This window comes from Bufo bufo, chromosome 6 (assembly GCF_905171765.1).
Source record: "Bufo bufo chromosome 6, aBufBuf1.1, whole genome shotgun sequence".
NCBI classification, from domain to species: domain Eukaryota; kingdom Metazoa; phylum Chordata; class Amphibia; order Anura; family Bufonidae; genus Bufo; species Bufo bufo.
In genome coordinates this window covers 29,346,634-29,357,424 of record NC_053394.1, presented here as the reverse complement: position 1 = coordinate 29,357,424, position 10,791 = coordinate 29,346,634, and the positions used below count along the sequence as shown (strand labels likewise).

General features: G+C 42.6%; 1 protein-coding gene across 1 annotated transcript in view; it reads left to right on the top strand.

The window, feature by feature from the left end:
- Positions 1 to 10,791, top strand: part of OGA (O-GlcNAcase) — a 104,420-nt gene that overhangs the window by 54,327 nt on the left and 39,302 nt on the right. The gene's annotated exons all lie outside the window — the stretch shown is intronic.

Below are 10,791 nucleotides of genomic sequence, written 5' to 3'. Positions count from 1 at the left end.
CTTCAGGTTTTTTTTTTTCAGACCGCAAAAAAAAAATGAAGACACACGGAAACACAACCTACAAAATTTGCGGACAAACGGAACGGATGTGGATGTAAAAAAAACAGGAACACGGATCCGCTATATGCGTACCGCAAAAAACAACTGTCGTGTGCATGTAGCCTAATCCATTTGTTAGGCGGTGTTCACACCACGCTTTTGCCATCTGTTTAACATATATGTTGGGAAAAAAAAAAAAAAGGATACAAAAGAGTAGCACACCAAGCTTTTTTATGCTGGGAAAAAAACGTAAATGTGTTTTTTTTTTTTTTTTTTCAATGGAACACTATGGTGACAGACGCCACAATATGGCATCCATTAACATATACGTTTTTTGTATGCGTTAAACGGATGGCAAAAACATGATTTGAACCCAGCCTTAGAATCGATTCGCTCCTCTCCGAATCCCGCCCTTTGCAGGTCTGTATCGTGGGGCAATCCCACAAAGTAGGGTGGCCTGAGACAATGGCGCCCAGCTTGGGAGCTGTACTGGTGCCCATATTGTACCCAGTTGCCCAGATACAAAAAAGAAGTCTCTGTTCACACTTGTGTTTTCTTTGCTTCTCAACGATCAGACCTGACGTGGTAAAAGAAACCAATTAAACGCATTAAAAATCAATGGGGGAGTCTTTTTCGACAACATTCCCAATGCAGAGCCTGTAGGTGGGTACACCCTACAGGACTGTAGGTACTCTGTGTGCCACCTATATGCCCTCCATTCACTGCTGTATCAGGAAGACAGTCATTGTCAGATTGGTTCTTTATGACGCCTCGTATACAGAAAGAAATCCTGCTCTAGACATAAACGTATCAAAAACTAAAAAATGAATTACACTTTAATGAAACAAATCCACGTTAAACAGCAGTAATTATATATATTTTTTTACAGATATACAGTACAGACCAAAAGTTTGGACACCCCTTCTCACTCAAAGAGTTTTCTTTATTTCCATGACTATGAAAATTGTAGATTCACACTGAAGGCATCAAAACTATGAATTAACACATGTGGAATTATATATATAACAAACAAGTGTGAAACAACTGAAAATATGTCATATTCTAGGTTCTTCAAAGTAGCCACCTTTTGCTTTGATTACTGCTTTGCACACTCTTGGCATTCTCTTGATGAGCTTCAAGAGGTAGTCCCCTGAAATGGTTTTCACTTCACAGGTGCGCCCTGTCAGGTTTAATAAGTGGGATTTCTTGCCTTATAAATGGGGTTGGGACCATCAGTTGCGTTGAGGAGAAGTCAGGTGGATACACAGCTGATAGTCCTACTGAATAGACTGTTAGGATTTGTATTATGGCAAGAAAAAAGCAGCTAAGTAAAGAAAAACGAGTGGCCATCATTACTTTAAGAAATGAAGGTCAGTCAGTCAGCCGAAAAATTGGGAAAATTTTGAAAGTAAGGGCTATTTGACCATGAAGGAGAGTGATGGGGTGCTGCGCCAGATGACCTGGCCTCCACAGTCACCGGACCTGAACCCAATCGAGATGGTTTGGGGTGAGCTGGACCGCAGAGTGAAGGCAAAAGGGCCAACAAGTGCTAAGCATCTCTGGGAACTCCTTCAAGACTGTTGGACGACCATTTCAGGGGACTACCTCTTGAAGCTCATCAAGAGAATGCCAAGAGTGTGCAAAGCAGTAATCAAAGCAAAAGGTGGCTACTTTGAAGAACCTAGAATATGACATATTTTCACTTGTTTCACACTTGTTTGTTATGTATATAATTCCACATGTGTTAATTCATAGTTTTGATGCCTTCATAGTCATGAAAATAAAGAAAACTCTTTGAATGAGAAGGTGTGTCCAAACTTTTGGTCTGTACTGTATATTTTTTCTGTTTATTCTGATGGCTCGGAGGTAAGTACCACTTCTCCGGGCAGGAAACATAATATCAGACTGAACCTCCTGAAGTGGGTCCAGCGGGTGTGATATAAACAAGGTACACGGAAACCCGAGCGGCCTGACCGAGAACCCGACACCTCTCCGGCCCGCCGCCAGAGGATTCATCTCTCATTAAATGGGATTGAAGCCGCTCTTGTTCATGTCGCTAATTTGTAGCGCAGCCGCTCAATCATCTCCTAGAACATTCCGTATTAATCAAGAGAGCAAATGAAGATTTTATGAATGAACAATTGCATAGAAAGAACGAGTAAAGAAAGTGTAATATGTTATATAAATAGTTTATATTGTGATATATCATCCTATGTAACAAATGTGAGATCTAAACATAGTAACTTCATAATTAACACAAATTCATTTATCTAATTATCTATTATCTATCTATCATCTATCTATTGTTTCTCTATCCATCTTCTATCTTTTATCTAGTATCTATCTATCTATCTATCTATCTCTCTATCTATCCATCATCTATCTATCTACAGTGTCTTGCAAAAGTATTCACCCCCTTGACTTTTTTCGTGTTTTGGTGTCTCACAGCCTAGAATGAACATGGATTGGATGTAATTTACAGAACATGGCCAGAACTTTGAAGATGTTTGTTTTTTATTGTGAGGCAAACAACAAATAGGACAAAATAACAGAAAAAGTCAATGTGCATAACTATTCACCCCCTAAAGTCAATACTTTGTAGAGCCACCTTTTGCAGCAATCACAGCTCCAAGTCGCTTTGGATAAGTCTCTATGAGCTTTCCACATCTTACCATTGGGATTTCTGCCCATTCCTCCTTGCAGAACTGCTCCGGCTCCTTCAGGTTGGATGTTTGCGCTTGTGAACAGCAATCTTTAAGTCTGACCACAGATTTTCTATTGGATTGAGATCTGGGCTGTGACTCGGCCATTCCAACACATTTACATGTTTCCCCTTAAACCAGTCAAGTGTTGCTTTAGCCGAGTGTTTGGGGTCATTGTCCTGCTGGAAGGTGAACCTCCGTCCTAGCCTCAAATCACGCACAGAGTGGTGCAGGTTCTGCTCAAGAATATCCCTGTATTTAGCACCATCCATCTTTCCCTCCACTCTGACCAGTTTCCCAGTACCCCCCAGCATGATGCTGCCACCACCAGGTCTCACTGTGGGGATGGTGTTATTAGGGTGATGTGATGTGTTGGGTTTGCGCCAGACATAGCATCTTCTTTGATGACGTCATCAGACCAGAGCACCTTCCTCCGTACATTTTGGGAGTCTCCCACATGCCTTTTCGCAAACTCACAACGTGCCTTTTTGTTTTTAGCTGAAAGTAATGGCTTTCTTCTGGCCCCTCTGCCATAAAGCCCAACTCTATGGAGCGTACGGCTTATTGTCGTCCTATGTACAGATACTCCAGTCTCTGCTGTGGAACTCTGCAGCTCCTCCAGGGTTACCTTATGTCTCTGCGCTGCCTCTCTGATTAACACCCTCCTTGCCCAGTCCGTGAGTTTTGGTGGGCGGCCGTCTCTTGGCAGGTTTGCTGTTGTGCCATGTTCTTTCCATTTGGTTATGATAGATTTGATGGTGCTCCTGGGGATCATCAAAGATTTGGATATTTTTTTATAACCTAACCCTGACTTGTACTTCTCAACAACATTGTCCCTTACTTGTCTGGAGAGTTCCTTGGTCTTCATGGCAGTGTTTGGTTAGAGATGCCCCTTGCTTAGGTGTTACAGCCTCTGGAGCCTTTCAGAAAAGGTGCGTATATGTAATGACAGATCATGTGACACTTAGATTGCACACAGGTGACATCATTTCACTAATTATGTGACTTCTGAAGGTAATTGGTTGCACCAGAGCTTTTTATGGGCTTCCTAACAAAGGGGTGAATACATACGCACATGACAATTTTCTATTTTCTATTTCTAAACAATATCTCACTTCACCAACTTTAGACTATTGTGTTCTGATCCATCACATAAAATTCAGATTAACAAAACATTGAATTTAAAGGGACACTGACAGGCCTTCTGATCATATTTAGATCTTTATATGCCCTCCTCGGTCTTGTAATAAGTTTCCAATTCATATAAGTATTATCCCTGTGCGCATTGTAAAACGTGAAAAATAATCTTTATAATCACCTGTCAATCAACTGTCCTTTGTGCCCAAGGGGCGTTCTTTGCGCCGCATTTGTGCCCAGCCGCTCCCCAACTGCCGGATCCTTAGAGACGCCCATCTCATTAGGGCGGTATTTTCCTGTCCCCGACATTCGGAGATTCCGCGCATGCCCAATACGAAGTTGCGATCATCGGCCTCAATAGCATCATCTGCACATGCGCCCGGCACCCTCACTCGCCGGGATCACATCGCGCCTGCGACCCCTATGTTTCTATGAGGCCGTTTCAGCCTCTCCATTCTGCGCCGGGCACTGCTCTCCAGCGCTTCAGAGCGCTTCATCCTATGCTAATGTGCTTGCGCCCGACCTCCTACTCTTCCCTCCGCCCTCATTGTCTGTGGGCGCACAGTGCAGACAAAGAAGAGAATAAAAGTTCCGTAGGCGGCGCTCACCTGGTCAGTCTTGCAGTGAAAGCACGGACGGTGCTTGGAAGGGGCACCAGTTGCAAACTGTATAAAAATAAGACGGGATGTCCAGCTTTCCAAAAAAGACGTTGTTCTTTATTCCAAAATGACACAGGATAAAAAACAATCCAACACGGCAAGCAGGTCCACATGTTTCGGATGCTCTAATACTGACACATTGGTTGCTGAATGGCTACATACTTCAATAGCTGAACTTCCTGGCACTCGCAGGTGGTTCGGATCAGCAGGAGTGGACACACAAGTCGGGTTCCGCCTACTATCCAAGTGCCATGTGAGTATAGGAGCAAAGACACATATAGAAATAAAAAGTTGGATATGTCAAAAAACACAAACTGTTTTAAAAGTATATCTGAGCAAAGATCAGTAATGCAGGATTAAATCATGTTTGCGATTTAACCCTGCTGGGACCCGGGATCCCATACAAAAAATCCAGTAGGACTCCGTGTTAAGGAGCTTACGCTTGTAGTCACCACCTCTAGCAGGAGGATTAACCCTTTCTAGGGCCTGTACCTGAAAACCTGCGGTATCTCCCTGATGGGAGACCGCGAAATGTAGACTGGCCGCTGAAACGTTTCCGTCTCTGGTATGTGGGATGTCTGAGAGGTGTTTACAGATTCTGACTTTTAAACTATTGGTTGTGCATCCAACATATTGCAGACTGCATACAGAGCAGGTAATGCCGCACACCGCGTGGTCCGTGCTGCAATTTACACATTGTTTGTTATTAGAGGAGTTGTGAGTGGCTGTGGAAACAACTGCTGAACCTGTTTTAATGTACTTGCAGCACGTACAGATGCGGTGGCCGTACAGATGCCGTGGCCGCATTTAAATGTGCCTTTGTGTCTCAGCCAAGCACTTTTTTCTTTTTTACTGGTGTCACTATCAGTGAAAAGACTTGGGCTAATTTTTTGCGCAGTAGTCGGTGCGCCGCGACGTGCAATGCATCCGACACCTGCTGAGCTGATGTCAAACCACTGCTCGTCACAATTTAGAACAGATAAATGTTTAGTGACTATGGCGCAAATTTGTGAAAATTCCAAACTATAGTTGGTGACGAAACAGGGAACATTTTTTGCGGCTGCATTGGTTTGTCTATTTATACATGAGAGTGGGTCGGGTTGTGCTTTGTCCGGAAAAACAAGCCTGTCTCTGGGTCTAATTTAATATGTTGGCCCTAGCTCGATCTAAGGTCCAAGGAGGGCACCTACGCTCCGCAAGTCTCATGGCCACTGTCTCCATCTCCATTTTTAATTTGTCATCTTTAGAACAATTTCTTTTGGCCCGAAGAGAGGCGGAGGAAGAGCTTGAGGTCAGAGCTTGTCTACTGGAGATTACCGAGAGACCCATATTTGTCTAATAAAGGGTAAATATATACATTTAGTGCCCCCCTTCGTATTGGGCATGGCGGGATCTCCGAATGTCGGGGGACAGGAAAATACCTCCAGCGAAGTGAATTCTAATGAGATGGGCGTCTAAGGATCCGGCAGTTGGGGGCGCGGCTGGGCACAAATGCGGCGCAAAGAACGCCCCTTGGGCACAAAGGACAGTTGATTGACAGGTGATTATAAAGATTATTTTTCACGTTTTACAATGCGCACAGGGATAATACTTATGCTCAGAAGGCCTGACAGTGTCCCTTTAAGGCTGTAATGTAACAAAATGCAAAAAAATTCAAGGGGGGTGAATACTTTTGCAAGGCACTGTATCTATCTATGTATCTAATTATATCTATATATCTATCTCATATCTATCCATCCATCTTATATCTATCTATCTATCTATCTATCTATCTATCTATCTATCTATCTTCATCTCATATCTATCTATCCATCTATCTATCTATCTATTATCTATCTATCTATCTATCTATCTATCCATCTATCTATCTATCTCATATCTATCTATCTATCTATCTATCTATCTATCTATCTATCTATCCATCTATCTTCATCTCATATCTATCTATCTATCTATCTATCTATCATCTATCTATCTATCTATCTATCTATCTATCTATCTATCTATCTATCTATCTATCTATCTTCATCTCATATCTATCTATCCATCTATCTATCTATCTATCTCATATCTATCTATCTATCTATCTATCTATCTATCTATCTATCTATCTATCTATCTTCATCTCATATCTATCTATCCATCTATCTATCTATCTATCTATCTATCTATCTATCTATTATCTATCTATCTATCTATCTATCTATCTATCTATCTATCCATCTATCTATCTATCTCATATCTATCTATCTATCTATCTTCATCTCATATCTATCTATCTATCTATCTATCTATCCATCTATTATCTATCTATTATCTATCTATCTAATTATATCTATTTATTTATCTATCTAATCTGTCTCAGTACACAATATATCACACGGCAAACGACTTGAATGCCATAGAGAATGTGGTATTTGTGCTCCACCATAAGACTTGTTGGTTTCACCATGTAACGTATGGACTGTTGAAGCGGGCGAAAGAATTTCCCTTTAAGACGCCATTTCTGATAACATCTCAAACACAAGTAACACAAGTAAAGACGCACAAACATACAAAGTAAATGAGAAAGTTGTCACTTGCTTTCACTGACTGAGGGGGTCGACCTAGGCCCGCAGCAGGGTAACAGTTTGAGGATTCGCTGCTTAAAAGCTTTTTTATTTGGGCTGGGAACATTCCCTGAAATTCACCAGAACACAGCAAAGTATTAAATAGCAAAGTAAACACGGCACAGGAACGTGAAAAGCAGACGTGGAGTGCTGGGAACTGACACAAAGCGCATGCGCTGCGCAGGATTATCTAGTAAAATGTCACAAAGGTGAAATTTCAGGGCTTGTACGTCCTCCTGCAACTTTGACATACTGTTAAATCATTTTATGTTACTAAAGTAACATAAAATGGTAGGGTTGATCCTGCAGAGTAAAATGATACCTGCCTTGTAAAAACCAGCTGCAGCATTCCAGAGAGAAAAAAATAATCTATTTTTATAGGGCGTCAGTGCATTGAAGGGGCGTGGCCTAGCCCCCCGGTGCTGCTCAGCTTTCCAGTGCTGGCCACGCCCCTCAGTGTGCTAAAGCCCTCATTTGCCTATAGAATATGAGGGCCATTTATTATGTCGTACGCCACTTTTTGGCGTAATTTTGTTGCAGATTTGTTTTTTTGGGGGGGGGGTTTTGCGGCTGAATATGCTACTTTTCCCTGTGGCGTAGCCTAAATAATGTCGCACGGCCGGCAGCAGCAAGAGCCAAAGTTACGTAAAAGCCTGCTCCTCTACAGAACTTTGGCGCATCCGGCACCAGCGCAGAACGATTAAGGCCGGCGTCTAAATCGCCGGTCTTAATAAAGGATCCCCTATGTCTTTTTTTTTCTTTTCTTAGGAATGGCAGAACCAATTTTCACAAGATGGGTATCATTTCTCAGCAGGATCAACCCACCAGGCAGTATGTCTCGTTTAATAGGGTTGATCTTGCTGACAAGTGGCTTTTAAAAGCTGGAAACCAGGAGATTAGTTAAAAACAAACTGAACAGCTGTTATTTCGTGAACGTGGTCTTTCCTCCTTTTGCAAGGGCTTTTTATAAACTTTTTATGGCAGACCGATAATCCGGAATATGGGAGAACCTGTCACCGATTCTGGATTGAAGGAATTTTACTGGAACTGCCTTTCAGAATGATGATCGCCTGAACACGTCCTGCAAGTCAACTGAAAATGGGACATTTCTAGTAGTTCTCCGATATTTCTAGAATATGTGATGACCCTGAATTTTCTGTCTGCTCTGGACAGTTTATTAGATAATCCACGGCGCAAAGAAGAACGCTCCAGCTGTTTCTGTATAGACAAAGATTCTGATTGTTTGCGAAGAAACTTGCCATGTAATTAACATTGGACCTCATTTAATCAAACCCCCCTTAATTACACATAAGTCGTCTGTAGAAGAAAGTTTGTAATATATACTTATCATTCCAAAGTTGCATGAATCGGCCACTCATGTAAAGTTCTTCTGAAAATCCAGCTTCTGCCGATGTCACCTCCTTTACCAGGTTTCCAGCATGGGCTATGAACGAGACATACCTTCTGCTGTGGATGGGACCAGAACTAATTTCCTCCCTGGTGCATGCGCAAACTCCTCAATCCATCTGATCTGCGCATGCGCCAGGGAGAGGGGTCATGCTGGTCCTGTCCACCGTGCAAGTGACTTCTGGTCCATAGCCCAAGCTGGTAACCTGGTAAAGAACGTGACCTTAGCAAATGCAGGATTTTCAGAAGAGAAGCTTTGCATGACTGGATTCCCGAGGGGCCAAACCACACAACTTCAGAACGGTGAAGTATATTACAAACTTTCTCCTAGACATGGGCTCTGTGCATGTAAGGTGGGTTTACTGGGTCCTGGAAAACCCCTTTTGTGTTGCCTGTAAAAACCGCTCATCTTACATCTCTCAACTTGCTCATGGAAGATGTATGCTACACTGTGAGTGGTTGCGCTGTGGCTGTGTAATTGGCAAATTCACTATCTTTGTCATTTATCTTCATGGCATTTTTATTTATTTTTTATTCTGAAAAGGAAACCTCCAACAAGCTGCTGTTGACGGATCAGTTATTCTATTTTTCAGTTTACTTCTTTCAATACATAATGAAGTTCTTCTGACAATGGGCTGTGGCTGATTGACTTAAAGGGTTGTCTCCTTAAGGGCTCATGCACACGAAAATACAGATGACGTCCGTGTGCATTCCGTATTTTGCGGAACGGAACAGCCGGCCCCTAATAGAACAGTCCTATCCTTGTCCGAAATGCGGACAATAATAGGACATGTTCTATTTTTTTGTGGAACGGACAAACGGAAACGGAATGCACACGGAGTAACTTCCGTTTTTTTGCTGACCCATTGAGATGAATGGTTCCGCATACGGTCCACAAGAAAAACGGAACGGACACGGAAAGAAAATAAGTTCATGTGTATGAGCCCTAAAGGGATATACCGGGACTTTAGACCTGGATACGCCATCAATAATAGATTGGTGGGAGTCTAGCTCCAAATCAAAAAACATTTTTTTCTTCTACACAGAAACAGCTTGCGTTTTCTCACAGGCATTGATCATATTTCGCTATAAACACTATTTTCAAAATTTATGTCATTGTGCAATTCCGACATTTCCGTTCTGCACACTCGACTCAGAAAAATCTATGAAAAAAATTAATGAAAAACAAAAGTCATAAAAAACACAAAACAACTTGTCATGAAAGTAGAAGGCGACGACCGGCTTGGTGTAAGAATTGGGAAATAATAACGGGCCATTCCTGCATTTAGGGTTTATGGATGTCCTATAGTGTCATACGCAGCTCATCCCTGGGGTCAGAGAATGTGGACCTGCAGTGAATATCTAATTGCTAAGGTGTCTTCATCCTTAGAAGGAGCTGTCAGCAGGAGCGGCCATTCAGAGACTACTCCTGTGCACTGTCTGGCGGTATTATTTATCTACTGGGGGAAGTCATTTAGGCACCGTTTTCTGTGGGCATTGGAATTTAAGGCGTTTTAAGGGGGCAGGGCTTATATGCCTTTATTTTAAAGCCTCTTTCACGCGGGCGAGATTTCCGCGCGGGTGCAATGCGTGAGGTGAACGCATTGCACCCGCACTGAATCCGGACCTGTTCATTTCTATGGGGCTGTGCACATGAGCGGGGAATTTTCACGCATCACTTGTGCGTTGCGTGAAAATCGCAGCGAGCTGTATTTTGTGCGTTTTTCACGCAACGCAGGCCCCATAGAAGTCGATGGGGCTGCGTGAAAATCGCAAGCATCCACAAGCAAGTGCGGATGCGGTGCGATTTTTACGCACGGTTGCTAGGAGACGATCGGGATGGGGACCCGATCATTATTATTTTCCCTTATAACATGGTTATAAGGGAAAATAATAGCATTCTGAATACAGACTGCATAGTACAATAGGGCTGGAAGGGTTAAAAAAAAAAATAAAAAATTTAAACTCACCTTAATCCACTTGTTCGCGCAGCCGGCATCTCGTCTGTCTTCTTCTTTGCTGTGCAGTAGAAAAAGGACCTGTGGTGACGTCACTGCGCTCATCACATGGTCCGTCACATGATCCATCACCATGGTAAAAGATCATGTGATGGACCATGTGATTAGCGCAGTGATGTGCGCAGTGATGTCATCAAAGGTCCCTTTCCTACTGCACAGCAAAGAAGAAGACAGAAGAGAAGCCGGGCTGCGCGAACAAGTGGATGAGGTGAGTTAAATT